The sequence below is a fragment of the Halichoerus grypus genome, chromosome 13 (assembly GCF_964656455.1).
Source record: "Halichoerus grypus chromosome 13, mHalGry1.hap1.1, whole genome shotgun sequence".
NCBI classification, from domain to species: domain Eukaryota; kingdom Metazoa; phylum Chordata; class Mammalia; order Carnivora; family Phocidae; genus Halichoerus; species Halichoerus grypus.
Window position 1 is genome coordinate 11,927,256 of NC_135724.1, and position 26,122 is coordinate 11,953,377.

General features: G+C 36.5%; 1 pseudogene; it reads left to right on the plus strand.

The window, feature by feature from the left end:
• The first annotated feature begins 6,649 nt into the window (after positions 1–6,649).
• Positions 6,650–7,473, plus strand: LOC118528500 (homeobox protein MSX-2 pseudogene; annotated as a pseudogene).
• Positions 7,474–26,122: the final 18,649 nt, after the last annotated feature.

Sequence of the window (26,122 nt, forward strand, 5' to 3'; positions counted from 1 at the left end):
AATATAGGCATACACATATATACACACATCCACACTACACACACATGTATATACATCCGTATGTATACATACATGCTACAGAATACACACATGCTCATCAGATGACATGTTAAATAATGTCCCTTTTGGAAGCATTGCTAATAATAAAAAAACACACACGCACATGCACCCAGACACAGCACAAAACACTGGATGTCCATTTTCAGTAGACTAGATCAATATATTTTGGGTCATTCATACAATAAAATATTATTTACTAGTGAAATTTATGAAATAAGACTGTGTCACATTATAAAATCTTTTAGTGATAACAGCTATTTTAAGTCTCACACTGTAGGAGTTTAGGAGGGACAGGAAATACCTTATTCTTCCACTGAATTCATCATGTTACAAACGTAAGAGGTGATTACATACATTTATGTTGTGTGTGTGTGTGCGTCAGTGCGTGTGCGTGCGTGCGTGTGTGCGTGCGTGCGCATGTACAGCAAGCACTATATTTTGGAACCACTCTTAATCAACAGTAAGAAGTTTGCTTGGTCATGAAACCTGCCAGTTAAAGGTGAAAGACTCTTGACATCTCAAGTAGAATTTTGAAGAAAAAAGGAAATATTTTTCACTGTCTATTGAATCACAAGGTAAATATCCTCACATTAAAAGGACCAAAAGGAGCAGTGGAAGGTAGTGAGTGATTTTTATTCAGAGTCAGATAGAGTTTTCTATTTTATAGCATTAACAGCATTTTAATTGTTAAATAAAGTAGAATGAAATAAAGCCAATATATCAGATATTAATAGCCATGAAAATCATTATTTCCACAAAAACAGTAATAGAAAACTATTAGATTATTTTTTACAAGCAAATTTTGGTGCCGGATATAACTTTTTCCATTATTACAATAAATGGATTTGATGACTTAGAAGTGATAATTTAAGCAAGGTTTAAGTAATGCTCAGCAAAATCATCTGCTTTGTTATTGCTGGGGGGGAGGCAAGTGGGTGTACAAATTTCATCTGTATTCAAAATGTATGCTCTTTCACTGGTAATGTATCTTTCTCCTCCAATACTGTCCAAGGATTTTACCAGCATCTTATCTTCCTTGGCTTGTCTGTGGCTGGTGTCGTTTGAAATATCATAACTTAAACTTTTGCTTTTCCATTCAGTTAAGAGCAGATGTTACTTATGATTTTGTGTATACCCTATCAAGAACAAAACAAAGCTCAGTGTCATACAGGATGATTTTGGATTCTATTGTATTCCATTATCACCTTTCTGGTTATATTTTAATTACCCCTGTACTTCTTGGAGTAGAATGCTACACACTAAAAGTCCGTTTGAACGTTTTGATACAAGTGCTGTGTTCTTAACTGACTTTCTTTTGTAACAACATTAGAGTGAAATTTATGTTTGCTGTTGGGGAAGTCAAAAAGACTCCCAATGTTCAGATGCATAAAATGCCTTCAAAGGCTGGTGGAGGACCAAGAGCTCCGCTAAGTGCCTCGCTGGCTCCCGGCCACGCGGTGGGTGGGAGCAGGTTACTCAGCTTCTTGCAGCCCGGGCTCTGATATACATTACAGAGCGAGCATCAGAGGGGAACTATTGATCAGAGATGATTTTCTCTCAGAGAGAGATGGGCTTTCACTACCTTTTGGCCTTGTTAGTGAAACTAGTCAGTAAGAAAAATGTACATTTCATTTCAGGGTTACAGGAGAGAAGGAAAATATTCCTCATTTGGCACCATTAGGTTCTGGTGGGATGTGCTCAGAACTACCGTTTCAGTGTAATTAGTGGACCAGTTTGTGGACTCTGATGACTGGCTTAGTTTTCCCCTCCACCAAATACAGAGGTTCTATAATCAGTTTCAAATCGAAGCACTAACTTCAGTTGGCAGGACAGTTTTCTACATTTGAGAATAAACCTTACAATGGAAACTCGTGTTTAGGCTAAGCTTAGAGTTGTGGTATAAATGTAGTATACACCAAACACGGGTCTTACTCTCGAAGATCACAGTTAAATCTTGCCCTTTTTAATATAACCGCCTTGTGACAGTGGGAAAACCCTGGTCCAGAGAGTGAAAACAGCGATGCAAAGAATCATGCGTGCAGGATCTTCCCCAGAGCCCTTCACAAAGCAACTTGTAGTCCCATGTTCCATGCCCTTTCCAAACAGGGCAGTTTCCAAAAGCTAGAGCAGGTTCTCTGACTTGCTGCCTTCAAAATCCATGCAGTGAGCCTTGGAATGGACTCTCCGGGCACTACAGACCAAAAACAGCCTTTAGAAGGCTCTTCCCTTGTATCAGTTCAATCTACTCTGTGAAACTCTGGCCAGATAAAATGCTGGATATTTCCTTGGACACAGGAGCCAAGGAAGAGCGAGCAGCAGTATTTGTGGAGAAACATACTGTCATTTCTATGGGAAATCGTATCTAAATGGAAAAAACAAAACACAACAAAAAACCCTGACTTCTTTTTGTGTTTACCATTTCTCCTTGCACCAAGTGCACACCGCATAACACACACACACATGCACACACCCCGTTAATTAGATTAATATTTAAATTAACATTCATATTAGTTCTAGGAAAACAACAGAAGGTATGTTGAAGAACACCTGTCTGATATTATTAATAATAAAAATAGCTCACTGAAATTCTTTCTTTTGATATGGTCCCTATACTTCGTGTGCCACGGCGCCTCACCCTCAGCAAATGTCTCCTTTATTAAGGAGATGCAATTGAATTGCAATTAGAGATGCAATTGAAACCAGTTAAGATGGTTAGAAGTTACAAACGACCTTTCTCTACTTACATGTATTGTCTTGTTTGAGTCTGCAGAGTGTACTCAAATTATTTGTCTTTACCGTTTTCAGAAATGTTAAGACTGCTATACTTGGAAGAGTGAGAGAAGTTATTTCTATTCTATCTATGCTGCTGACCTAATCATTTCAGAAAACACAATTTTCCTCATTAACCTCTCCATATAAGGTCTTACAAAGAAATGACAACAGGGAGATACCAAGGAATTAATTTTAAGTTTTGTGGAAGTAAAATAAATTTGATGTCACATACACTTACAAGCAAACGGAGTCATGGTGGCACCTTTACTCCTACCCATCAATTTTCCACCCTACCCTGTAGATATTTCTGCTGGTCTGTGAGGCTAAGGAAAGTACATCAGTCTTGAATTCAGTCCCCAAACGGAATGCTCGTCTCTGGTGCAAACACTGCCAAACTCCCTGCAAGCTCAAGGAAACACAAGGTGAATGCTTCATTTCTCTTATAAAATGCCACACGTGTATACATTGTGAGCAATGATGATCTTATCATTGTCCATTAGGAAAAACATAACATTAAGAGTTTAAAGGAAATTATGGAGCTTTATTTTTTTTTTAAAAAATTTTTTATTTATTTATTTGAGAGAGAGAGAATGAGAGAGAGCAAGCACATGAGAGGGGGGAGGGTCAGAGGGAGAAGCAGACTCCCTGCCGAGCAGGGAACCCGATGCGGGACTCGATCCAGGGACTCCAGGATCATGACCTGAGCCGAAGGCAGTCGCTTAACCAACTGAGCCACCCAGGTGCCCGGAAATTATGGAGCTTTAAAAATGTGTATTTGCCAATTACAAACCAGAAGTTAAAATGGTGAATATATAAATATTAAATGTAAATAAGTATAATAAATATAAATACATAAATACTTCACCTACTACTTTACTTATATCTGAGACCAATTATTGCATCTTTAAATTTTCATTTATATGTTTATATATGTATAAACATACAAATATTTTACCTACTACTTTACTCCTGAGACCAATTATTGGATATTTATTTATTTATTTATTTATTTTCAATGATTGGATCTTTAAATTTTCATTGTAAAAGTTGAGGCAAGTAAAAAAATAACATAAAGTAATACAAAGCAAAAATGTCTGGCTCAAGAATAAAATAAGAGTAATGTGAATTATTTGGTAGCAATTATCATCAAAGACAAACATTTTGTTGACTTCTCTGAACATTTTTCCTCATTTCATTTTGCCTACTTATTTTTCTCTAATTCTTTCTGATTTTGTTGCCTTTTCCTCCTTATTCCTTTTACTCTATGCTTCTGTTCCTCTCTAGAAATTCAGTTTAGGTCATGGATGTCCTAATAGGCATGTAGTAAGTAAATAAGACTTCTTTTGAACAGTTTTATACAAGACTGATGGAATTGTTGGTGTTCTAGAAAATATCAAAGAAATAAACATTCTTCGTTTCAGAAGCTTTACACAGGAAATCTAGTGCAGAAAATCAAAGTACTTTTTGAAGGGTTTGCATTAGTTACCTATTCGAAGTGACAAATTACCCTAAACTTAGCAGCTTAAAACCATAGACATTCATTATTTCACAGGCTCAGCAGTCAGAAATTCAAGAAAGCTAAGCTGGGTACTTCTTACTCAGTGTTTCATAAGATGTACTCAAGTTGTGGCCTTGGCATATATGACCTTTATTATGTTGGGGGTGCATTCCCACTGTACCTGTTTTGTTGAGAGATTTTATCATAAATGAATGTTGCATTCTGTCGGATGCTTTTTTTGCATCTTTTGAGATAATCCTAGGATTTTTATCATTCATTTTGTTATTGTGGTGTATCACATTGACTGATTTGTGGATGTTGAACCATCCTCACATTCCTGGATAAATCCCGTTTGATCGTTGTAAACGATACTTTTAAGGTATTGTTGAATTTAGTTTGCTAATATTTTCTTGAGGATTTTTGCATCTAAGTTCATCAGGGATATTTGGGCCCCCAATTTTCTTTTCTTGTGGCATCCTTGTCTAGTTTTGGTATCAGGGTTATGCTGGCATCATAAAATGGGTTTACAAGAATTCCTTCTATTTTTTGGAAAAATTTGAGAAGGATAAGTATTAATTTTTCTAAATGTTTGGTAGAATTCAACAGTAGAGCTTTCACCTGGACTTTTGTTTATTGGGAGGTTTTGAATTACTGATTCAATCTCCCTACTAGTAATTGCTCTGTTCAGATTTCTTATTTCTTCATGATTCTAGGAATTGATACATTTTTTCTAAGTTGTCCAATTTGTTGGCCTATCAGTGTTCTTAGTAATCTCTTATTATCCTTTACATTTCTGTGGTATCAGTTGTAATATCTCCTTTTTCATTTCTGATTTAATTTATTGAGCTCTCTCTTTTTTTTTCTTGGTGAGCCTAGCTAAGGGCTTGTCAATTCTGTTTATCTCTTCAAAGAAACAGCTCTTAGTTTCATTGATCTTTTCTATTGTCTTTTTAGTATCTATTTCATTTATTTCTGCTTTAATCTTTGTTATTTCCTTCCTTCTACTAACTTTGGGCTTCATTTGTTCTTATTTTAGTTCTTTCAGGTATAAAGTTAGGTTGTTTATTTGAGACTCTTTTTTCTTGAGGTAGGCATTTCTGAGTATGAACTTCTTTCTTAGAATCTCTTTTTCTACATCCCATAAATTTTGATATGTTATATTTCCACTTTTAGTCATTTTAAATCAAATAGAGTTACACCTTTTTCCCCAAAACACTTAATTTTAGGGGATCCCAGGCAATCTGCCTAATGGAATGTTTCTTATTCTATATTTATATATTGTTTCCACATTGTATTTAGTGTTTCCACAGTGTCTATATGCTCTGTATTTCTGTAAATTGGAAATTAAATCTAGAGCTTTGGTTAGTTAGCATATACTACATCATTAGTTTTTGATGTAGTGGTCACCTTTCAATTAAACATTTTTGCAAGAACACTTCATATATTGTATAATATATACAGATAGATATTTAGATATAGAGATAGATAGATAGATAGATAGATAGATAGATAGATAGATAGATGATAGATAGATAGTATAACATCAGAAACACACAATGACTGGTTTTCCTCTTATCTTTTTAGGACTATTTGACATGGAGCCTCAGTAAGTCTTAGCAACTGTTCTAGGTATGAAGAATAGAAAGAACAAGGCAGGCAAAGCCCCTGCTCTCACAAAACTCTCAGTCAAGTGGAAGGAGGTAGAAAATATGCAAACAAGATAATTTTAAATATTGTTAAGTGAATAAAGATAGTACACTATGATGATAATTATGATAGTTTTGTAGCAGTTATATCACCATGATGATTATAATTTTAATCACATATATAAGCAATACATAAGCTTATTGTAAAATTTTGTTATGTAAACTTTTAATATAAGCATTAAGTAAGCAATATAATGACATTTCTAGTCTCGCCATGATTAAAAAAAAAACCCTCAAACATTTAAGATAAAATTTATTAAATTTTCAAGTATACTATTAGGAAAGCATGTAAAAATGATGAATGGCTATTGTTATGTAGTTTATATTAAATTTTGCAGGAAAGCAGTTTCATAAATATATGATTTATACATAGATTGTATTTGCTCTGAAAGGTAGGTGCTAAAGGTTATGATAAAGTCATCTATATGAAGTAGTTATTTCCTCCTCCTGGTCTCAGTTTTAATTTTACTTCTCCTTTGATTTAAGTGCAGTTAATAGTTGATTTTAACTTGGAGAATAATTACTACAGCTCATGAGGTACTTGAATCTCTCCAGTTTTGAAAGATAAACTTTTAGACTTCTATCTAGACAAAGCTGGCCTCAGAATTCTTATATGGGGAGTTGCGCGGGAAGCTCCGTAGGGCAGAGAAGTCATGAGGAGGGCCCGGCGATGGTGGCTGGGCCTCCCGGGGCCTGGGGGAGCGGAGGGGGCCGCCGAGGAGCGCCGCGTCAAGGTCTCCAGCCTGCCCTTCGGCGTGGAGGCGCTCATGTCAGACAAGAAGCCGCCCAAAGAGGCGTCCCCACTGCCAGCCCAAAGCGCCTCCGCCGGGGCCACCCTGCGGCCACTGCTCCTGCCTGGACACGGCGCCCGAGAAGCTCACAGCCCCGGGCCGCCGGTCAAGCCCTTCGAGACCGCCTGGGTCAAGTCGGAAAACTCCGAAGACGGAGCCGCATGGATGCAGGAACCCGGCAGATACTCGCCGCCGCCAAGACACATGAGCCCCACCACCTGCACCTGCCGAAGCACGAGACCAATCGGAAGCCAAGAACGCCCTTTACCACGTCCCAGCTCCTGGCTCTGGAGCGCAAGTTCCGCCAGAAACAGTACCTCTCCATTGCAGAGCGTGCAGAGTTCTCCAGCTCTCTGAACCTCACACAGACCCAGGTCAAAATCTGGTTCCAGAACCGAAGGGCCAAGGGTTAAAGACTGCAGGAGGCAGAACTAGGAAAGCTGAAAATGGCTGCAAAACCTATGCTGCCCTCTGGCTTCAGCCTCCCTTTCCCCATCAACTCGCCCCTGCAAGCAGCATCCATATATGGAGCCTCCTACCCTTTCCATAGACCTGTGCTCCCCATCCCGCCCGTCGGACTCTATGCGACTCCAGTCGGATATGGCATGTACCATCTATCCTAAGGAAGACCAGCTCCATAGACTCCGTGATGGATGTTTGTTTAAATGGGTCCACCCCTCCCTCTCCAAGAAGGCAGTACCAAGCCTGTACTCCTGCTCTGCAAACCTTGCATGCGCCCCCCTGAGCGGCTAGGCCCACAGGGCCACAGACATAGTTCGAATTTGTTCTTTAGGCTGGAGGCACCAAGCCCCATTTTCTTGGTGTGATCTTCTAGATGCCCCCTCCTCCTTTCACAAAGATTGGCTCTGATGGTTTTTCTATATAAATATATATATATATGTATGTATAATAAAATATAATGACATTTTTATACAGCAGATGTAAAAATTCAGATTATTTTGAAAGGCAAAATTTATATGCACATATGTATACTTTTTTCTATATATCACCTTCCTAAAAGAGACTGCTTAAGTCCATTTGTTTTTTCTTTTTTTTTTTTTTTTTAAAGATTTTATTTATTCATTTATTTGAGAGAGTGAGAGAGAGAGAGCACATGAGAGGGGGGAAGGTCAGAGGGAGAAGCAGACTCCCCGCCGAGCAGGGAGCCCGATGCGGGACTCGATCCAGGGACTCCAGGATCATGACCTGAGCCGAAGGCAGTCGCTTAACCAACTGAGCCACCCAGGCGCCCACCATTTGTTTTTTCTTATAGGAGAGACCAATTATTTGCTAAAATTGCTGACATTTCGTGATTTTGATGGGATGATTGACTTTTGCTTATGGAAAACAAAGGTTAGAATTAGGCACGATGCATAGGAAGTAGATATGGAGAGATTCCTCAAAATGACGAGGACACATCGTGTTTTTGCATTTTTACATGCATTTAAAACTCATTAGATACTACCATATTTGGCCTTATATTTTTCCCTCTGTCCACATTGTTACAGATTGTTAAAGTTTTAATTTCTTTTTTTTTTTTTTTTTTTGGTAAGATCAATAAAGGGGGGATGGGAAGAATCCTGAGAATGCCTTGGGGTAAGGTGGGACTTGGAAGTACTTCCTAATTCCTCTCAAGGCTGTTGCTTAACTCCATTTCAGACAACTGGAGAGTAAAAAGTTAAAGCATGTCAGGGGAATTGATGGTTTCTGTGAAATACTAGATACAAGTCAGTCCTCACACATTGCAAAGGTGATTGGGGGGCGGGGAGTGTAATTAATTCTCTGCTTAAAAAATATATATATATACTGTAACCATTACCTATATGCTAAATATTCTTGAACAATGAATAGATCCAGAAAGAAAAAAAAAACATGCTTTCTCTGTGTGTGTACCTATCATATGTGCTAAACTTACTAGAAAAATTTATATACTTTTTAACATGCTGCAGGCAGAGGGTAAAGCCATGTTTTGACTTGCTAAAAATGGTGTTGTCAAACAGCCCATTTAGCTCCCTGGTACTTCATCTTTCTCTCCATCTTTCCCCCCACCACCACCCAGTATACTTTTATCCCTTTGAAAGGGTGCCTTGTATAATTTTATATATTTTATTGAAGAGTTATTTCTTATCTCTTATTCTGAATTAAATTAAACGTTTGTTTTATTGCAGTAAAAAAAAAAAAAAGAATTCTTATATCAGGAGTAACTGAACACCTCTGATTAGGAGTCACGAGCCAGGAGGGGTGGGAATTAAATAAGAAGTCCAGGGTGTCTCACTTTCTTCCACAAGTCCAGATGGGCCTCAGAAAAGTAAGAACGTAACTGTGGGTGAAGTGTCATAAATTAAAGGAACCTCTTACTCTCTTTCTTGAGTCTTAGGGTCCCTCTTCCCTGTGCACCTGCTCTATGACATCCTCTTACTTTAGACATATTTTTCTCTGTGGGTCAGGTAAAACAAATTTAATGTATTATGAGAGTTTTCTCTATGCCCCGCTCCTCATGTCCAGCTCCAACCCACGAAGACAGATACGCTTCTTCCAAACTTGTAGCTTACAGAGCTTTCCTTGTGTTTATTGAAACAAGGAAGAAAAAAGATTTGATAAAGTCTTGAGAATTAGAGCATTTTATATGAATGATGCTGCATAGGGAAGAATTAATAATGGAGCTACAGCCATGTGGCACAGAATCATCTTGGAAAATGATGGAGGGAGAGGGAGGATTGATTTGTAGCTACAGACATGATCAGTGTCACTTTGGGAAGAGAGTGTGGAAATGAGGTGATTAGAAAGTCTCTAAATTTCTTACGTAGTAAAATCCTTTTCCCCACCAGGCACCCACAAGGACGTGTATTAAAGTATTACATTGGTTTTCTTTGCTTTGGGGATTGGATTTGTATTATTTTTATTTTAGAGTGACACTATGCTGAGTCTAGTCCCAATTTGGCCTTGTTTATATCCAGGAAATAGTCGCTTCCCTCTGCAAATGACAAAAAAACAGCTACGTCTTCTCCCAGTTTAATCATCCAAAAACTTAATAACAAAAGTCATTTTTTGTAGTCCCTATTCCTAAGAAAGACTATTGTTTGGCCCATTTTTGTTAGTTCACTCTTCTTAGCATCATTACCTGTTATATTGGTGTTGGGGAACTGTGAGTAAGGTGCAGAAAAAGGAGGGAGAAATATTTACTAGTATGATATTACTAAAAGGGCTTACTTATTTGGGTGGGTGGGAGCCCAGTTCTTAAAGATCTTCTATGATGCCCCTACAACTTACTATTTTTTCAGCTCTGTCATATTGTTTGCTTAGATAGTATTTCCCATCACTTTCTCAGAATTCTTTATTATCTGCAAAACAAATGCTGGAAATGATTAGATTTCAACCTTGTGGATGTTTTTCCATATAATACTTGATAATCTTTCTTTCTACTTCTTTTTACTTCTAGTTGTTTCTTATTCAATTACACCACACTGCCCAGATATTAAAGTATCATTTTCATTTTCCTTTAGTCAGTACTCATTTCAAAACCCTTAATGATTCTCTGCCCATTACCATAAAATCATCAAGATTTGTCAGTGAAGTCCTGGCCTAATTAGACCAGACTAAACCCTCACTCTGGGCTAGATTCATCCTATGCCCCAGACACATTGTATTTCATGTTTTATAGTTTCCAGCTCAACCTCACAGTTTTCGAAGATTTCTACATACAAAAAATGAAACTAAAGTGGTTTTTTTTTGTTTTTTTGTTTTTAACTAAAAAAGACCTCCAAGTAATCTAAGCCAGCCTCTTTCATTTTTCCTACAAAGAAACATTAAACCACAGTGTTTAATTGGCTACCCTAAGATCCCATGGGATGAGAATATAAGTTTTCTGATTCTCAAGTAACCACATCACAAGCAGCACCAGTAACCCTTGTCTCCTCTTTTTGTTCTCAGCTCATGTTAGGCAGCTCATCTATTTATAACTTATGGGGGGAAAAAGACAAGGTAAAATTAAGTCAGAACAACTGCATGGATTCTTGATTTCATATTATGTTTAGATGACAGATAACAAGAAAAGCAGGCTATGTCTCAAATCCCATCTGCCCTTGTGGCACAGAAGAAGACCTCGCTGAAAAGTGAGGATTTTGATATCATACAAGACCAGAGTTGAAAAGAATGAGGTAAAAGTGTTCATAGAATAAGAACCAAAATGTCCACACCAGCAAAGAAGCAACAAAGTGTTACAAAGCATAAAAATATCAAAATATAACATTAATTAACAAATTAAATGATCTTAACCAAAATCCTTTAAAGATTCCACAAAATGCTAATAAACTTGGACAAAATAGACACAATAATTGGGACATCCACCAATGACATAAACATCTTGCTTATTCAAAGCAGTGTAAAAAGTTTTAAGGAATAAATGATGTAGCCTATACCAAGTGAATGGGCAAATTAAGCCCAACATTCTGAAAATGCCAGATAAAAGGGTTTTGGCTATGTTGTTAAAATTATACAGCATGCAGCACAAGGGAAAACATCACCTACTAGATTTAGTGTTCATTAGGGGCTATGTAGAAGCAGGTACTCATGAGAGATCATCCTTTCAGAGAATTGTTTTTATTCATTGTATCAAGAACGGATAACTCATATGAGAGAGTGAGAAGAAGTTAGACCAAAGAGGAAGTTTGGGTAAAGATTATAAATTACTTGTCTATCAGGTTATTGTATCTTAATTCTTAATTAGACGCTGGCAAGATACTTAGTTCCACTGAGCCTCCGTTCATTAGTATATAAAATAGAAAAAAAATCAGACATGGTTTTCAGAGTTTAAGGATAAGTTTAGGTATAATATGTATAAGAATGGACTCATATTATGTGGCATAAATAATAATAAGTATTATTTGTAAAAAATATAGGACCACAAAAACTTTTTCATTGATTTTAGTAGTAAATTTAGTATTTTTAAGAATTCCATTTTTGTTGAATATGGTAGAGAAAAAGTATTCTCTCTCCTATGGTACACAAAATGACCCCCCAAAATTCAAGTTTTCAAGAAGAAAAATATCAGTTCATCACAATCCTGACCAGAGTCTATGGAGAATAACAGTCAAATACAATACAACTTTGGCCAAATTGAAAGAAATCCCTGAAAGGCAAGACAATCCTCTTCAAATCTGTAAGAAGATACAAATTAGGTACTGGAGCTCTAACTGATTAAACTAATAGTTCTTTACTTAAAATGGGGGAGTTCAAAGTCCAAGTTGGTCATGAGACTTCAACTGAAATCTATTACACACCAAAGAGTGGCAGGCAAGATAAAATTTAAAAAGAAGGTGAGTGGTCATACACTCTTTACAATAAGCACTAGACAAATTTCTAGATAAAAAGAGAAGGAGCAAGAAAAACCTCAGATAGGCAGAAGCCATCCAAGGTTAGGTTACATAATATAATTAATAATAATAATTTACTACAAGAAAAATCCACTAGACAAAGGATTTCTCTGTGTGCCTTCTGTGCTCTGTGGATGGAAGGGACACATGGATTACAGGGGTGACATGCCCCCAAGAAAGAGGTCAAAGATTTCCTGGATATGATACCAAAAGCACAGGCAACAAAAGTAAAAATACACAAGTGGAATTGCATCAAACTAAAAAGCTTCTGCACAACAAAGGAAACAATCAACAAAATGAAAAGGCAACCTACACAATGGGAAAAAAAAAATTTGCAAACCACATATCCAACAAGTGGATAACATTCAAAATACATAATACTACAACTCAGTGGCAAAAAACCAAATAACTTGATTAAAAAAAAAATGGGCAAAGGACCTGAATAGATATTTTCCAGTATATAAGGGGCCAACTGGTATATTTAAAGGCGCACAACATCACCAATCATCAGGGAAATGCAAATCAAAACCACAATGAGCTATCACTCAAATCTTGTAGGACGGCTATTATCAAAAAGGCAAGAGATAAATGTGGTGAGCGTTTGAAGAAAAAGGAACCCTTGTGCACTCTTAGTGGAAATGTAAGTTGGTGCAGCCATTATGGAAAACAATATGGAGTTAACTAAAATAAATAAATGAATAAAAATAGAGCTACCATATGATTCAGCAATCCCAATTTTAGTTATATATCCAAAGGAAATGAAATTCTAATCGAAGAGATAGCTGCACCCTCATGTTCATTAAAGCATTATTCACAATTGCTAAGATACAGAAATAACTGAAATGCCCATAGACAGATGAATGGATAAAGAAGATGCGGTATATACATTCAATTATTCAGCAGTGAGAAAGAAGGAAATCCTGCCATTTATGAAAACATGGATGAAACAGGAGGACAATAAGCTAAGTGAAATAAAGCAGACAGAGGAAGAAAAATACCATGTAATCTTGCTTGAATCTAAAAAAGTCTAGTTCACAGAAATGGAGAATAGAATGATGGTTGCCAGGGTCTGGGGGCTGGAGGAAGTGGGGAGATGTATGTCAAAGAGTAAAAACTTGCAGTTATAAGATGAATAAGCTCTGAGGATCGAATGTACATCCTGGTGATTCTAGTTAATAATACCATATTTCATACTTGAAATTTGTTAAGATAGTAGATCTTGAATGTTCTCACCACACACACATACACACACACACACACACACACAAACTGGTAACTATGTGAGGTGTGTCTTTGCTAATTTGTTTGTGAGAATCATTTCACGATGTATATCAAATCATCACATTGTACACCTTAAATATATATAAATTTTATTTGCCAAAGATATCTCAGTAAGCTAATAAAAACATCCTATTAGGAAACATAGTGGCCTAGCAATGATTGGCAAAGGAGCATCTCGCTTCCCGCACGTGCAGGCCCAAGAATAGTGGCGATTCTAGTATTCGGGTATCATCAATGTGCTTCTGAGGATGTCACATAATGTTTTATTACTCCTGTACTTGCCTTTTGATTATAAATTACTATTAGTGTATTTCATACCAATGAAACATATGTGTGTTAGTTGTGGGTCATTAGTTACGCTTACAGCAATGTATTTTACATCAACTATACTTATGGACCCAAATTACTTAAACTTTGACATACAAGTTCAAGCCAGTTCAAATGTGAGTAATCTATATTTCATTAAAAGATAGAAGTAGGGACGCCTGGGTGGCTCAGTCAGTTAAGCGTTTGCCTTTGGCTCAGGTCATGATACCAGGGTCCTGGGATCAAATTCTGCATCTCGGCTCCTTGCTCGGCAGGGAGCCTGATTCTCCCTCTGCCCGCTACTCCTCCTGCTCATGCACGCACTCTCTCTCTGACAAATACATAAAGTATTTAAATGTAAATAAATAAAAAATAAAAGATAGATGTAACATGTTCATCATGAAGATTTTTTAACTGAAATGTGAAAATGGGAAGAAAAGGTGGATGCTTTTATTGCTCACCAAGAGGGCCCACAGATCAAAAGAAAAAAAGGAAGAGAGGCATTCACAAGTATCGACTGTATCCTATATCCAATGAGCAACTGATGAAATTGGGATAGATTATGTAATCAATTCTTTTCACTCAACTTTTTTTCCTTCTGATTCAGTTTACCATTAAAAAATATAACATGTTAGTATAAAACTCATGGTATTAAACAGGTATCTTTTATTTTTTTTATTTTTTACAATATATTTAGAAACAGAGAGCATCAACTAGACTGATTTCAGCACTAGAATCATAGGGCAGGAACAATGTCTATATATCCTTTTTTTTAAAAGGTTTTATTTAAGTCCAGTTAACATATGGTGTAATATTAGTTTCAGGTGTGCAATACAGTGATTCAACACTTCCATACATCACCCGGTGTTCATCACAACACGTGCCCTCCTTAATCCCCATCACACAACATGTGCCCTCCTTAATCCCCATCACAAAATCAGTTTGTTCTCTATCATTAAGAGTCTGTTTCTTGGTTTGCCTCCCTCCGTCTTTTTTTCCCTTTTCCCATTTGTTTTTTCTTAAATTCCGCACATGAGTGAAATCATATGGTATTTGTCTTTCTCTGACTGACTTATTTCACTTAGCATCGTACTCTCTAGCTCCATCCATGTCATTGCAAATGGCAAGATTTCATTCTTTTTGATGGCTGAGTCATATTCCATTGTGCATATATACACCACATCTTCTTTATCCATTCATCAGTTGATGGACACTTGGGCTCTTTACATAATTTGGCTGTTGTTGATAATGCTGCTATAAAAATTGGGGTGCATGTACCCCTTTGCATGAGTATTTTTGTATCTTTTGGGTAAATACCCAGTAGTGCAATTGCTGGATCGCAGGGTAGCTCTATTTTTAACTTTTTGAGAAAACTCCATACTGTTTTCCAGAGTGGCTGCACCAGTTTGCATTCCCATCAACAGTGTAGGACGGTTCCCCTTTCTCTACATCCTCACTGGCACTTTTTACAGTCAAAACCACAAAAAAGGCTCAAACTTAAAGACCATTTACTCACACACACACAAACTCCCTTAATGGAAGCCTGCAAAACATAGGGTGGTGTTGATCTGTCTTCTATTTTTTCATGGTGGTACATAACACAGACCCCTGCTGACTTCATTTTCTGTTAAACCCCTCTATCAACGTATTTTTGCTAGTGTGTTGTGTCTATCTTTATTCCTGCTCTCCCCACTTCCATTTTATTTTTTTTTTTCCACAGCAGAATGGACTTGAATAAAACTGCACTTTTTCAGAGTGTAGCAAGCGTTAGAAAATACTACAAAGCAGAGTTAAGGCAGAATTTCCTATGAATTACATTATCACTGAAGCAGGAGAAAGAGCTAAGTGGAGCACTGCCCAGTCTCATTCGTGTTTAAAGAATAGGAACCTCTCGCCCACCTGCCAGTGAAGTGGAAGGCAGGGAAAGTGCATATTAAAATAATATATTTCATAAAGATAGTTATTTAGAAGTACCCATATCCCAAGCCTATTTATCGTAATATGGAAATAATTTCTGATAGAGGTATAAATGTCCACATATGCCCTATAATGTGCAGTCTATGAATTCAAATCAGGCATTGCCAGAAAGATAGAGCTTTTTTAAACTCAGAGTGAAATGTAAGATTGTTTTCTTCCTGGTTTTTCATAGCAAAATTGCTTGAGGTAATACAAAACAGCATTTTATTTTCTAATTACATTTCTAGGAGAGCAGTCTCCAACTCATGACTTTGACCATTCCTCCCCGAGAGGGTTGTGCGGGAGAACTGGGTCCAGGATGGGACCTGCTCTCACCAAGGTGTCCACGTCCTGCAGCTATGTATGGATCTCCAACAAGCTCCTTTCTTTTAGACCTATTACTTCCATAATGGGACTCATCACTTTCCTAAGCAGCCCTTGTAATTTTCAGCAAGGTCCTTTAACTCACTTAATGTGAAACATTTGTTCATGCCTAATTTGTCTGAGCCCGGCCATGTTTGTGTTTTCCTTGAGTTGCACAAGGTTGACGGTGGGGGTAGAACTGCCTGCCTCCAGTGACTACATTTCTCACTGAATTACAGTAATTACCGGGGGTTGCATTTGGCTGCTGCTCTCCGCAGTGGCCCTCCACGACAAGGTTAACAAGCAGAAGGTAACTGAACATCAAAAGATAAGTGCCTCATCAGACACAAGCAATTGTTGACAGTGTGATTTTTCCCTCACATAATTATGATAAGGTTCCATAATGGATTCAGCTGTAAAATGCCCTTGGAATTAAAATCCAGCATCCATAATTAAGGGATCATTTTAATACAGTGGTAGTATTTTTCTGTGAGTCCTAATATTGAGATTATCCTCTGCATCTTTAAAATCTTGGATAACCCCATTTTTATGGAACCCTGATAAATCTCACCTTATTGTGAGACCAATTCAGACTCACATCTTACTCTCCTTGGATTGGTAGCTTTATTCAAAGTGAAAGAAAAACATTCTTTGGCTACAATTCAAAATGATAACTTAATTCTTTTTTTTCTTTAAAGATTTCATTTATTTATTTGACAGAGAGAGACACAGTGAGAGAGGGAACACAAGCAGAGGGAGTGTGAGAGGGAGAAGCAGGCTCCCCACCGAGCAGGGAGCCCGACGCGGGGCTCCATCCCAGGACCCTGGGATCATGACCTGAGCTGAAGGCAGCCACTTAACCAACTGAGCCACCCACGCCCCAATAACTTAATTCTTTTTAAAGATTTTTTTCTCCTAACTTGGGACATCAAAACTGATCTTATTGCCTGTGTACTATCAACGAGACCATTTATTTTATTTTACTTTGTATTTATGTACGATTCAAATTAGTCCCTTCCTGTCTCTGCCTCTTGTATCTGTCAAGGCTAGAAGACTGTTTTTTTTTTTCAACTCTAGCATTATGATGACCTTAAACTCTTAGTTGTGCAATTAGATTAGAAAACTAACCTTTAAATAATTTTTAGATTCGTGACAAGTGCATAATAAGCAAGCAGACATTTGAGTTTTAGCATAATCTTCCTTTGAAGTTTCATTTTAAAACTGTACATATATTTTATCATTACACATATTTTAATGAAATATGATGTGGAATATATAAAATGTTCTTCCAGGGGAGAAAATTAACATATTTTTAATATGTATGCATCTGGTGCATACATATGGAAGATAGATCACACACTTTATTTATATTACTAACTGTATACAGTCACATTGCATGATATTATTTCTATTTTAGAAACAAAATCTTGAGCTGAGAGTTTGAGTAAATGCCAACAGTAAATATGTTCCATAACTATTTCCCAAGCTTTTAAAAATCAACCTGATAAGTACTTTATTAAGGAACTGTGGTCTTGAAATATAATTTGATGATGGGTGGTCATTCATCCTAAAGAAATGACATTTTATAGAAAAATGACTTGAGAACTGATAGCATACGACCAAGCTCAGAGGGAAATTGTTTCACTTTCTACTTTGGAAATCAGGGAATGCAACTTTAATTTGCTTTTTTTTTTTTTTTTTTTGAGAATATGTGTGTATGTGTGTGTGTGATTTTCCTTAAGGGAGGATCATCATAAAATTCAATAAAACAGTATTAAAAAAGATATTTCATTTCTCATGGGCTTCAAAGGAATTTCAGATGAAATATTTCAATGAAATTATCAGGTAAAATGACATAGAACAGATTAAATTTCCACAAATGTATCAAATGAGTCATGAACTAATAAGAAATGAGCTAAAATAGATAGTTATAAGAAAAAAGAAGGAATAAAAATAAAAATTAACCACGGAACAAAAAAAAAAAATCAACATATACCTGAACACAGTGGGGAGAGAGTCACTTATTTAAAATTTCCAGAAAACAGTCCCTGACTTTTTTGTTTTATAGTTTAGCTAGTGACAAGCTCCCTTTGATAAGGACAGATAACTAAGTTGTTTGTTCTTTATAACTGCAATCTATATTTAGAGTCTTTTTGCTCTGATATACTGTGGAGGCGTAAACAACATTAGGGCTGAGGCTTGACCATTTTCATATACAAGACCAAATATCAGATTTCCATTTTACAAAAATAAAACCCTGCTGTCCTTTGTGTCATAATAAAGCCTCTAAAATAGATTTTTTCTTTTTCCTTTTTTTTTTTAAAGATTTTATTTATTTATTTGACAGAGAGAGACACAGCGAGAGAGGGAACACAGCAGGGGGAGTGGGGGAGGGAGAAGCAGGCTCTCCGCTGAGCAGGGAGCACGATGTGGGGCTCGATCCCAGGACCCTGGGACCATGACCTGAGCCGAAGGCAGATACCCAACGACTGAGCCACCCAGGCGCCCCAAGATTTTTTCTTTAGCATAGATAAAAGCAGTTTAACTGTGTGTGTAATTTTGAATAACAATCTCAATGTAAAGCAGAAATAGCTTTGTGACTTAACATCACTTTGCTTTTGTTGAAATTTCTATCCTAAGGAATAAATACATTGTCTTCTGTGGAAGAATTTCACCATTAACATAGAAATCTTATAAAATGGGTCAGAATGAAAAAAAAAACAGTATTACAATTCAAGCAAAATGGGCTGCAAACCAAAGAGCAATGTTGTGATTTTTTAAGAGTTATTTCCATTAATCTATCCTTTTACTAAAATTTATGAAGTAAAATCATTAAAGGAGCACCTGGGTGGCTCAGTCAGTAAAGTGTCAGAATCTTGGTTTCAGCTTAGGTCATGATCTCAGGATCATGGAATCCAGTCCTGTGGACGCTCCTCACTCAGCACAGAGTCTGCTTGAGATTCTCTTTCTCCCTTTCCCACTGTCCCTCCCATACCCCCCAACTTGATGCTCTCTCTCTCTCTCTAATAAATAAATAAATGAATAAATAAAATATTAAAAATTAGAATATCGTTATAGATAGAATCAAAATAATAAAGTTTATATATGCAAAATGAATATTTATCATTAACTTACCTACGTGGTAATAGATATTGACAAATATTTGAGTGAATATCGGTCAAGTCATTGAATTGTGAAGATTCTGTAACAATTTTATCTCTGATAAGCCACATGGAATAAAAATCAAGGACTTAGTACGTTCCGGAACTTTTTAAACATATGTCACTTATTTCTCAAAATCATCCTGTTAAACAGATATTTCTTTCTTAATTATGTGCAAGAGCACGTGGCCCAGAAAGGTTAAATAACAGGCACTATATCCCAAGCATTGTAACTGGAAACTTGAAGATTTCGCCCCAGGTCTATCTGGACTAACAGCATGTGTTACGTCCGCTCTCAAACATTTTGAGGATAAGCGTAATTTAGTAATGAATAGGTGTTTTCTTAGGAGAAAAGATAAGCCTCTAAAACATTATACTCAGTGAAAGAAACCAGACACAAAACAGTCACATATTATATGACTGCATTTACATGAAATATCTATAATAGATGAATCCGTAGAGACAGAAACACAGGTTAGTGGTCTCTGTGGTTTGGGGTGTAGGGGAATGAGGAGAAACTACTTAATGGGTTCAGGGTCTTACTGGGGAGGGACAGAAATGTTTTGGAACTAGAGAGAGATTGTAGCTACACAGCACTGAAAATGTACTAAATGCTGCTTAATTGTTACTTTAAAATGGTTAACTTCATGTTGTGTAAATTTTATCTTAATAAATTACTTTTAAAAAAGAAAATACAACATGACAGAGCACATTAGAATCCAGTTCTACAATTATAACAGTTAATTCACTCAAATAAATATAACCCTGCCTCCTTCTGCACACGCACATTCCCAAAGTTAATATCAACATTAAGCTTTTTCATAATAAAGCAAATACTAATGGAGGATAAACACAGGCCCCTAGGCTGTTCTGAGCATAGGAACTCTACATGTGACTCACTGTGAATTGTATCTGCAGCACAAAACCTGGCAGAACACTCTAGCAGAGTTTGGAGAATTCACTTTTGAAACTCAAAATCAACATAAATTATTAATTTTTACAAAGACAACATATACATTTCACAGTTTTGCCAAAGATTTTAGCTATGATGGCTCAACGGCATATTGCTAAGCTTAACTCAAGATACAGTCTCCGTACTTCGAAGATAGGAGAAGAGAGGGTAAATTGGATTAAAATTTGAAATATAGCTCTTTGATGAAACTTGAATTCTTTGGCACCATCTATCACATAATAGGCCATTTTATTACTACACATGGGTTATTTACACTATAGTTTATCTCAGTCAATGATGCCTTTTTATTTTAAATAGCCCTATAAACATCAAACTATTCTGTTACATATAATCAGCTACACTTTGCTGCTTGATTAAAAACGAGATTTCATCTTTCATTGGATGACACTTTAATGAAGAAAAAGAGAACGTTGCTGTCCATTAGAAAATGCAGGTAACAAATAGTTCTTACAGATGCCAAGCCTTGGTAAAATATGAGCAGTCAGGAAAAATTCCAAATGAAGAAGAGCATTACTCCACTATCTTATGGGATTCTGCAGAATACAATTAGTCGTGTTTATGGCTTTTATTGGACACAAGCAATAAAAGAATTATAATCCCTCTGACCTCCTGTCAGACAGCTTTTATTCTTTGAGCAATTTTGTCATCTCTGGCATTGGAACTCCAAGTATGAACCAAGTACAAAACATAAACCCATCAATGACTGCATCCTGAAAACCAAAAGATCCCACAGATTTTAACCTGGAACAAATTTGACCTGTTTTATGAAATTAACTAAATGAGAACAGGGTGATCCATTCAAGGTAGAATAAACAAAATGGAAAAATAAAATGCCCCTTCTCCAAATACACTCAAATATATTCAGAAATCACTTTCCATCAAACACAACTTATTTATACACAGGGTGCTGCCTGCCTTCCTAAGCCAGAAATGATTTAGAGAACAGGTCGTCATGGGGAATAAGCCAAAGTCCTCCCTCTCCCGACATTCCCTGTTCCTTTCTGGCTTCTCTCTCTTCTTCCTGGTCTCCTTTGCTTTCAGCCATCCGCCAGCCAATCTGTTTTGAACTTTTGAGATTGTCTGATGTTTCAGCAGGGTGGTTTTTAAACAGAACTTTCAAATCTTAGCTATATACCAACTTTAAAGGTCAATGTAAAAATAATTTAAAGTATGAAGTTTTAAAAAGGGGTAAAAAAATTCCCCAATTCTGCTCAGTCGTCTCTGCAATAGTGCAAAAACATCTAATAAATAGCAAAACCTGGGAAAGGTCAAAATGGAAATTATTAATAAATGCTAAATAACCCAGAGCCAGTGCCAGCAATACATAAAATGATGAAATACCAATTTAAAACCACCATGTGAAGCAAAAAAATCTTTATATTTAATTGAAAATGTCCATAAGAGGAAGAAATAAAACAAATTTTCTAAGCTACAGCTTTGCAAGCCTTGATTACTAGATTGCTGTCAGGAATACCATTTATGCTTAGGAACTTGCAATGCTTAAAGGGTTTTTATCTTTCATAGATTGCTGTATATACCTCATTAAAATAAATGAACTAATTCATCAGGTGACCTAGAATTTTTGCAAAATTTAGCTAATAAATGAGAAATGAAAGAGTAATTTATAAAAAGATCTTGGAAATCTTTGTCTCTAACTCCAAACTAGTGGACGCTGGTTGCTCTCTGACTCAAGGTCATGAACACCGTCTACATAGTCTAGCTGTATTTATAGGTTTCTTCAAAGTCATGCAAAAACTTAAAATTTATTATCTGATGCAATGCTAAGCTTCAGATGGTTTCTAGAGCTTTTTTACATATTGTGTCTATAATAACCTTAGAAAATGCTTATGCTTACGTTTTTTACTAAAAATATCTACTTGTGTACTTACTTATCATTAGTATTTAGTAATCTGGTATACTATTACTATTTACTCTATCATTTCTGTTTGTGTTTGTATTTGAAAATAGCTTAATAAACTAAATCAGAATGTGACTATGGGTTATTTTTGTTATTTAAAAAGATACCTCAAATTGAATGTAGATGGTTCATGACATATATATATATTGTGTATATATACGCAATATATATAATAATCTTGTTAGAGTTGCTTTACTCAAACTACTATATTTTCTATTTTCTGATTTTTCAGACTCCCTTTATTTATTTCATTCTTTGTTCTTCCTGAAATATTTTAATTTGTTGGGTGAATTATAAAAATCTCACCAAGACAGATAAAGCTCAGATGCCTGGAGAATAAATGAACTTCCCTATATTATAAACAGTAAATTAGATAACTGTAAAATCATAAAAAATGTCCATGGCCTGCACACACAATGGTAAGTGGCAGACTATGAAAGTGTCTTCATAACTTTTAACTAAAATTTTTTTTTGGACCCATTTTATTGTTGTTCTCTTCAAGCATGACTACTGAAATGAGATCTGGAAGGGATAGTATTTCAAGAAAACCCAGAGTTTTAATGATGAATGTTTTAAATAACAAGGATAAGAAGATTTATTGTGATTACATTTAAACATTTTCCACAGTGGGTACCCTTGGGGGAAATCTGCATTCTACGTAGTAATTAAAATGCCGCACATGTTATAATGAATAAAACAATGTAGAAATATCTCTTGGTTGTATAGTTGTAGCATCTATTTAGTGGTACAAAAATCTGTGAAAAAATAGGGTTAATCATTAAGTGCTGATTCACAATTTACAAAAGTGGTATATAGGATGATGAATAAAGTAAAAATAAAATGAATCAGCAATAATAATATAATCAGTAATAATATAGTAATGACATCCTACTTTCCCATCCCTAGAGACTATGAGAATACTATAAGCATTTTTTAAATTATAAAAGTAATATAGCATATAATGTATTATACATTATATGTTAAAAAGAAGAAGATAGTAGGAAGGGAAAAATGAAGGGGGGGAAATCAGAGGGGGAGACGAAACAGGAGAGACTATGGACTCTGAGAAACAAACTGAGGGTTCTAGAGGGGAGGGGGGTGGGAGGTTGGGTTAGCCTGGTGATGGGTATTAAAGAGGGCACGTATTGAATGGAGCACTGGGTGTTATACGCAAACAATGAATCATGGAATACTACATCAAAAACTAATGATGTAATGTATGGTGATTAATTCAACATAATAAAACAAAAAAAATGTAATATAGCACTATTACAAGTTTGCAAAATAGTTTTAAAGGAAATTTTTTAAAAAATCAGTATCTAGAACAGTGCCTGGTAGGCAACGAACACAGATTTTTTTTTTTTTAAGATTTTATTTATTTATTTGACAGAGAGAGAGACAGCAAGAGAGGGAACACAAGCAGGGGGAGTGGGACAGGGAGAAGCAGGCTTCCCGCGGAGCAGGGAGCGCGATGCGGGGCTCGATCCCAGGACCCTGAGATCATGACCTGAGCTGAAGGTAGTTGCTTAACCAACTGAGCCACACAGGCGCCCCCAACACATATATTTGTTTGTTGTTGATCCAGGTGAATTATTTGAACAAAACTATATTTCAGATCGAAATTTTTCAGTATTGAAACCAGGCCATATAAAAGTTCCAACATATCATATATTACTTATGGGATGGAAAAGGTAATGTAGTTGAGTTAAAAACAATTCTCAAGGGCGCCTGGGTGGCTCAGTCATTAAGCGCCTGCCTTCGGCTCAGGTCATGATCCCAGGGTCCTGGGATCGAGTCCCACATCGGGCTCCCTGCTCCGCAGGAGGCCTGCTTCTCCCTCTCCCACTCCCCCTGCTTGTGTTCCCTCTCTCGCTCTCTCTCTCTGTCAAATAAATAAATAAAATCTTTAAAAAAAAAAAAAAAACAATTCTCAAGAGACCAAATGCAATTTGGGTTCACATACATAGTATTTTAAGAACTAGTAGTAAATTGTAATACCTTTATGGGAAAACATATGGAATGACTGAGAGCTCATTTATGTTAAGCATTATTTAAGTATGTATAAATATGATTTTTTTGGTGGATCTCTTAAAGGAAGTCATTAATAAACCAATTGTGGGGGCATCTGGTTGGTTCAGTCAGTCAGTAGAGCATGTGACTCTTGATCTCCGGGTGGTGAGTTCAAGCCCCACATTGGGTGCAGAGCCTACTAAAAAAAAAAAAAAAAAACCAAAAAAACCCAATTGTGAATATTACTACACTTAGAAATCTGTTAGAAAAAAATCTGAAATTTATTCATCATGTTTTATAGCGTAATTTGGTATAAACAGGCTTGCCTAAAACTAGCATGTAAACATAAAGTCATGTAAGTGATTTGGAATTATCTTTCAAATTACATGTAATGTCTAAAGCAATTAAAAACTAATGAAACTATGAGTGTGTTTATGCCAATTCATAGTTGATGAGAATATATTTGAAGGCTCTAGCAGGAGATTGTGGTTGTCAAGTCCAATGACTGAAGAATAGAGCTTGTTTATTGAGAAAGCTTTCCTTGCTCTTGACCTCCTGAAGCAACGAAGGGAGAAGGAGACAGACACCTTCACACTTGATCAGCCAGCCAAATCAATCTTGGAAATCAGTGGAGTGTTAGCCATACTGCCTTTAGCCCAAAGTTAAGGAGATGTTGCAGAAATGCCATGTTTTGGTCAGGCAGTATTTTATTTAGTATGTGAGACCAAACGGGTTGAGTGTGGAAGGTGTGAATTCCGCTTTCTTCAGGTCCCTTTCTTGCTGGGAGGGGCACGATATATAGAAGGGTATTATACACATGGAGGAAACAAAGAATCCAGTAAATGTGATAAAGCTACCTGAAGTAGAAGTATATTCTTTGTGATCTGTCTAGTGGTGGTTTTAGTGACAAAGGAGAAGAAGTTCATCTTTAGATACTGGGAAATTTAGAAGCTTGCTATGCCTTTTCTTGGAGAATTCAACAAAGAGAATTAAAAAGACAATATAGATAAAGGGAACTGTAGAAGAGGGAGGCAGAATACGACAAAATCTAGAGGTAAATGAAGGGACATAAAAGCATAGTTAAGGAAAAAAATGTTAACATACTGTATTTCAAAGAATGGCTAATTTTTAAATTGTCGATGGAACCAATGATATAACTCCATAATGTAATTTTGGCTCTAATTGTTATAATTTACACAAAATTACTTAATCAAATCTTTTTAATCTCTATATTTTGCATTACAACTTTTGATAATGGCTATCGTGGGATATGATTTGGTGTGTGTGTACACATATATCAAAATAATACTTTTGAATTTCGTGATAAAAACTATCATTAGGGGTACCTGGGTGGCTCAATCGGTTAAGTGTCTGCCTTCGGCTCAGGTCATGATCTCAGGGTCCTGGGATCGAGCCCCATGTGGGGCTCTCTGCTCAGCGGGGAGTCTGCTTCTCCCTCTCCCTCTGTGCTTTTTTTTCCCTCTCTCTCTCTCTCTCAAATAAATAAATAAATAAATATTTTTTAAAAAAGACTACCATTAAAAACAATAATAAAAAAATTGACTTACATAGAGCAAACATTTGAGAAGAAAAATGTAATCTTTCTCTTAATGGCCAAGAAAACTATGGCAGAAGGCCTTCTGCACCCCTCTGGGTCCTGATCTGATCTCAGAACTGAAACTGTAGGCATTCATTCTCCATCCTCTGGACCCGAGAAGCAGCCATTCTCCAGGAGTCACTCCTGGTTACGATGTCCTCCTGTAGCAGCCTCCGGGACTGCGATGGCCTCCCTAGTGAGTCAGTTCTGTCCCTCCAGAGAAGAACCTGCCTCTCTGCAACCCATTCTCTGCATTTGTTTCCACCCTGCTTAAAATACCTAGAATAACTCCATTTGAGAATAAATGATTGAGATGAAAGACGTCCGTGTACTACCTGGATCCTGAAGTATACAAAGT